Source organism: Artemia sp. Qi Xiang Cuo, chromosome 12 (genome assembly GCF_049724085.1).
Source record: "Artemia sp. Qi Xiang Cuo chromosome 12, ASM4972408v1, whole genome shotgun sequence".
Classification (NCBI taxonomy): Eukaryota; Metazoa; Arthropoda; class Branchiopoda; order Anostraca; family Artemiidae; genus Artemia; species Artemia sp. Qi Xiang Cuo.
This window is the reverse complement of record NC_142805.1, coordinates 72,528,498-72,535,042: the sequence shown is the minus strand read 5'-3', so window position 1 is coordinate 72,535,042 and position 6,545 is coordinate 72,528,498. Positions and strand designations below refer to the sequence as shown.

Below are 6,545 nucleotides of genomic sequence, written 5' to 3'. Positions count from 1 at the left end.
ATTATTGTTAAATCACCTGTAATAATATGTTCGTAAATTGTATTAACAAACGATAACAATTGGTCACACTTACAAATAAGTTTCCAATTACTATCCGTGTCAAAATTCCTAAGTATTAAATTATAATTAAAAATCATTTGTCCTATCGTTTTTGAAAATTTATATGTTATAATCGGATTATTCTTATACTTCAAATTACTAGGAAGGGCCTGTTTCACATCAGCCTGGTTTAAAATTCCAGGTAAATTTATATCCTCAATTTGTTTACTTATAAAAGTTATAGGAAGATATAATCTATTTTCCTTATTAACAGTCTTATCTGACTTTTTATCATTTGAATTACCTTTAGTTGTATCTAGAATACATACTGTATCATAAATCAGTTTAATTTTTGAGTTACATGGTGTTTTATTATTTACATTCCAAAATAATTTTATTAAATTATTTTTTGATAACCTATTTAAAAATTTTATTATGCTAGCCATACCATTATACTCAAATAGTTTGCACAATTCTTTCAAATAGATTTCTAAATCTATATTCTTTTTTCTCTTATTATTCCTATGCCCTCTTGATCGATTTTTACGTTTAGCAGGATGATTAAAAGAAGGATGGCCCATTAATCCATTTATACAATTAACAACAACATTAGACATGTCTCCATATTATATATATATATATATATATATATATATATATATATATATATATATATATATATATATATATATATATATATATATATATATATATATATATATATATATATATATATATATATATATATATATATATATATATATATATATATATATATATATATATATATATATATATATATATATATATATACTGTATATTTTTGTACTCCTCAATGTGCATTTCATGCTTGCAAAGAGGGTTGAAATAAATTATTATTATTAAAACCTGGTGAAGATGATCTAAAGGAACGAGGTAGATTTAAAAAAAAAATAATTGATAAGATCCCTAAAACTTCCCTAAAAACATAAAAATCACTAAAAATTTACTATAAGAAAAAATATGAAAACCTGCTACACAAACTTTTTATGCATGAAAATGTCAACAGAAAACTTTAGCACAAAATCCCTTTAAGCGCATGTAAAACTTAGACCGATACATAATCGGACCTATCAGCATCTTGCAAATCAAGTAATAATATGTATCGTATTTTTTTCTGGTGTCGAAAAATTTCAGATATAAGGGAGAGTTTAATCAAACTTCAAATTCACCAAAGTGTACCTCTTTCCTACGACCTCTGATAATTTAAGGATTTAACTTAATAGTCAGTTTAAGAATTTCCAACTAAAAAAGATTTAAATAGTAAATTTAATTACTTTAAAAATTTAATAGAATTTAAAAAAGAAAAATAGTTAATTTAATTAAATTTAAAAATGTCTCTTAAATTTGTTATTTCTCTTTATATTTCAGTTTTAAATATCATTTGTATTATGCTATCCAAACATTTTTAATAACAACATAAAACATTTTAAAACAAATATTATTTCAAAAACGTCAAGGGCATATATAAGGTTTTACCAATATTGATATTTAGCTGGCATTAATTTGATTCTTTTTTTTTATCAACCCCCTATCCCCTCGTTCCCCCTTAAGACAGTGAAATCTAGCTAGTTTAGAAACATGAAACTGGGTACTCATGTCTTTCTGTTTTTTACAGTTTTTCCAATATTTTGGCCTTTACGAACATATGAACTAATTGGATACGAAATGTAGAGTTCAGACTAGTTTCAATTGAAGACAGGAATGTATACCAACGATATATCCCAATCTTGGCTATGTCTAGGAGGTTGGGGTTTGACATACCCCAACACCTAAAAATATTTGTCCAATATGTAAAAAGGTAAAAAAAATCTTTATAAATAAATAAATCGAGCATTTGTGAAATTAAGTTTTGTATGCCCCGCCCCCTCCCCCCCCCCCGCCCTGGATGCGGCTTTTTTTCACAATATATCACCAATATAATGCCCTATATTAGTGATAAAAGAGTGTAAGGAGACATGTGATAAATATACTGTAGATGTGTTGAGCCAATTGTTGCCAAATTTTTATGGGACTCAAGTCAAAATAAGCAAAAAACGAACATTTTCGGTGTTCTTTCAGAAAGCTTGACCCGGAAGTCTCACAGAAGACCTAGAGGTCTTACTTTGAGTTTGAGTTTCCCATTAAAATCCCCTTTTCAAGTTATTTCAAATTAGATTATGTTAAATTCAGAACTTTGTCACACACAGAGGTAATTTTCAGACTGAGAAGACAACCGGTTTAATATAGAAATTATAACATAGTTAAAGTGATAGAAAAATACATTATCAGGAGTATATATAAGACAACCAAGGGGATGGGGGCCATTTTCATGTCAATTGATTATTACATTTGGAAAGAATATAAAAGATCGAGCACCGTGGTTTACTAGTCTCTAAGCGAGTAAAGGCCGTTTCCAGGGGAAAGGGCATTTCATATTGAATGTACACAAGTTTTCAATGTGTTTTGTTAAAAAGATTTGAACCCCCGAAAAAATCCTGGATAAGTCCTGAATGCCAGTTATGAAATCATTCATAGCTGGGTCTAATGTCTTTCAATTTAGCAGACATACGATATCAGTTTTCCTAAAAAGTCAAAACTAAAGGGCACTGATTCCAACCTGACCTTCTTGTGGGATATCTCTCATAGCCCAAAAGAAGGAAAGTTTTAAGAAAGAATTAAGTTTTAGGCCAAATAAAGGTTGACATCCACTAAATTTGGACGGTCGCATTCCCCAAAACCAGTCCCATTTGACCCCCCCCTCCCCCTCCCAAAAAAAATTAAACTTGTAAAAATGAAACTAAAATGCATGGAAACAATTTCTTATGCTTTAAAAAGAAATTACAATCCAACTCCACCCACTCACCGAACAAAATTCCTTGATATTATGCGTTTATAAAATACAAAACAAATAATAAAAAACAATATATGAATGCATACTAAAATAAATACCAATAATAAAACTAGTCTTTTACATCCCTGACGGTTCGTTTTAAATGTTGCCTGTTTCTGTTTCTTCCACTTCTTAAAATGGCCCATCAGTTTAAACAAGATATCTGTCAAATGAACATTTGGATTTAGTACCCTTGCGGTCAATCCCAAAAGAGATGGAAGGAAAACCTCGTTATTTACCGCTTTACTGACCTTCATTGTCTAGCAGAGGACCGCACGGCATACAGGCGGTGCATTCAGGTCATTACAAAAAAAGGGGCCCCCATCCCCACCTCCAAATTCTGGCCAAAATAACAATCTTTGAAAGAACGTTGGCCTAATTGTCTTTTACTATCTATTTTATACCTCCCGCGGAAAAAAAAACGGTGCTACCCTGACCAAGTTTGAGATGGATAAGTGTGTACCTTTGCACAATGCACATCTGTGCACTATGTAGGCTATTTTGAGGGTGAGGGGGGAAGAAACATGTAAAAGTTCTTTAGATATATAAAAAAAAGCAGCAAGGTGGACCAGCTTAACTGCAATAACCTTGATCTGCTACAGGGCAACAAAACTTCTATGTACTTTTGATTTTTTTTTTTTTTAAGCACTGCGGAGTTGTGATCAAATACTTTTTATTTTTATATATAACTTTTTAACTCTGTATATAGTGCTAATTAAATTAGTCCCCGTAATGGCTCTTAAACACAAATAAATGTCAGCGCAAACGATTAACACAAATAAATGTAAAGCTTAAAAACGTCATCAAGTCTCAGATCCAAAGTCCCACCATCCTTCTCTGGAACAAAATTCATCCTTACTTGACATCCTTGACTTGACCCATCTCCAAGATCTTTGACGCCAAACAGGACAGTTTCATCAGAATTATAGGGCCCAAATTTTTAATAGCGCTCTTCAAGCAGCCTGACATTAGCCTCCGTATTGAATCAAAATCAACCCTGTGTTCATTTATGTTCCGATCAGGATTCTTAGTGATGTTGAAAAAATTAGATCCAAGTCAATAGGCTGGCCAAGATCCCCTAAAGGACAAAAAATCCACCTGAAGAAAAACAAACACATCAAAAGACTAAAAAAATCCCATAAATAGAAATAAATTCACCAAAAAATACAATACATTACTTAAAAGACAAAAAAAACGTATTAAAAAAAAAATATATATAGACCCAAGGAGGGGAGGGGTTGATGCAGAAAATGTACCGATCATACGATGACACCTATGCAGAAACACTACTTTTTCTTTTCAGCTAATATTTTAAAATCCTAGCAAGTAGGCCTCATCACTAAAAATTGAATAAAGGATTTCAAACACTCAACCATTACTATATTTGTTTTATATGGTTTTTCGACTTAACTGCAATGTCTCTGTTTTTATAAGTAGTTTTGTATGTAGCATGATTTGTGGCTCAATAAGTTGAAAATGATTTAGTTTTGCATCTTAGTTTTTTACAAGCTGCTGGTACGGCCAGTAGGCTTAACAGACAAAAGAAAAATAAGATTCTGACAGCTCTCAAAAGAGTATGGAGACAAATGTCTAAGTTGTCGGAAGTAGCCCTGGTGAATCAAAATATCCATTATCAACTTAAAAGCACTCTCATTACTTGCCAAAATTATTCAACCACTTATTAAAATATTTCGTTAGCGAAAACTCTTATACAGTTGCTAAAAGACATCTTCCCTTCAGTATGTATTTTACATTTAATATATGTATATTTGCACCTTTGTACGAGTCAACAAAATTTTGGGAGAGGTAAACAGGGTAGACCCCCCCCCCTCCCCATAAAATGTCCATGGTAGCATTTGCAGATGATATTTTATTTATCAGCAGATCCAAATCTAAACTCTCAAACTTTGTATATTATACTAGTGATACATTTAAAAGTACAGAGCTCAGACTTAGGATTTACGTTCTCTGTGGAACACTTCGCAGCTGATATCCAGTTGAATCCATCTAGCAAACTACATTTTCAAAAATTAAATGTTTCGTAAGAGCACAAGCTGTTAATTTAACCAAACTGCTGACAAAACCTAATTTGAAAAGAAAGTCTTTTCAAACAGTTCGTCGTAAGGAGCGATACGGTTCAATAGTAACCAAAACTTTAAAATACCAAATTTTAATATCAATAAATATATCAAAAATTTCGACTATGGAGCTTCAAAATATATAAGATTGATTCCGCTTAGTGTTAGCAGTTACCCATTAAAGGCTATGAGGCTGAGAAAATTTGCCTGATTTTCAAAAAAAGGGGGGAGGGTAAAATCTTCTTAAAGTCAAGGAATGTTAATGAAAATTATGCCATTAGATTCAGCGTAATAAAGAACCCTGCTATTGAGGTTTCAAGCTCCTAGCTGCAAAAATTTAGAATTTTGTAGTTTTTTTGTCAGAAGAAAAGATCATGGACGCGTGTTTATCTGTTTGTTTTTTTTTTGTTTTTTTTTCCCCAGGGATGTTAGTATTGAGCCAATAGTTCCAGAAAATCGGGAGATGGCAAATTTGAACGGAAATTAAAAGCTATAGCATCCTTTTTAAGAACCCAAAAAGATTGGAGGGTAACTAACCCCCCTCCCACGTCTCCTTTTCCAAAATTATCTGACCAAAATTTTGAAATAGCCATTTTGTTCAGCATAGTTAACAAGTCCCGCAACAATGCCTTTGGAGATAACATGACCCCCCCCCCCCAGCCCCCGGGAGGTTGTGAAGTTATGAAATTTGCCCAGTGTTTACACATAGTTTGTTATTGGGATGTATACAGATTTTTTTTTGGGGGGGGGGGATTTTGTGCATTGGGTTGGTTTCCATGGGGATAATTGTATGTTTGGAGGTAAATTCCCTTGGGTGAATTTTCCACGGTAAATTTTACACTGGTGGACTTCGACCAAATACTTTTATGAAATTATTTTTATTTGTCTTACTTTCTCTTTGTCTACTCAATTTTACATATGGGTATGTTTCGGGGGAAACTTTCAGCATGTTTGAATTACTGGGAAATAATTTACATGGACGGGAGGATTTCCGGAGTGATCAGAAAAACGATTAGAACTTTTTTTCAAATAAAAGTACACTATGAATATTTTTTCAAACTGAATCTCCTGCAGGAAATATTACAGAAGGGGGGGATAATTTAAGCGAGAATAGGATTGCCTGGAAGGAATTTTACGGGGGGGGGGTATTTTATTTGGTAGGAGCTTTCACGGAGGATTTTCTGGTGAGGAGAGGATGGTCAGATGGAGGGTAAGCCATATTTATCGGCATTATTCGAAAAACAATCAAAAATGAAATAAAAAAAGTATAAAACTGAAAGTAAGGAGCAACATTAAGACCCAAGACGAACAGAAATTATTCAGTATATGAAGGGGTCGCCCCCTCTTCCATATCTTACTCCTTACACTAAAGTTTGACTCTGCTAATTTCGGAGACCACACTGCCTTTCCATGACGATAAAATAGAACTTCAAAACAAGGATAAAATACTTTTTAATAGACAGTGTATTGAAAATTCACAAAAAATACCAGATATTTCGGTCACATATACAGTGACC

At 32.5% G+C, this 6,545-nt stretch overlaps 1 long non-coding RNA gene across 1 annotated transcript in view; it reads right to left on the bottom strand.

Moving 5' to 3' along the window:
• Nucleotides 1-6,545, bottom strand: part of LOC148946482 (uncharacterized) — a 75,897-nt gene that overhangs the window by 43,664 nt on the left and 25,688 nt on the right. Inside the window, exon 3 of the long non-coding RNA XR_016142563.1 lies at nt 3,810-4,028. This is a non-coding gene — a long non-coding RNA (uncharacterized LOC148946482). The remainder of the gene's footprint in view (nt 1-3,809; nt 4,029-6,545) is intronic.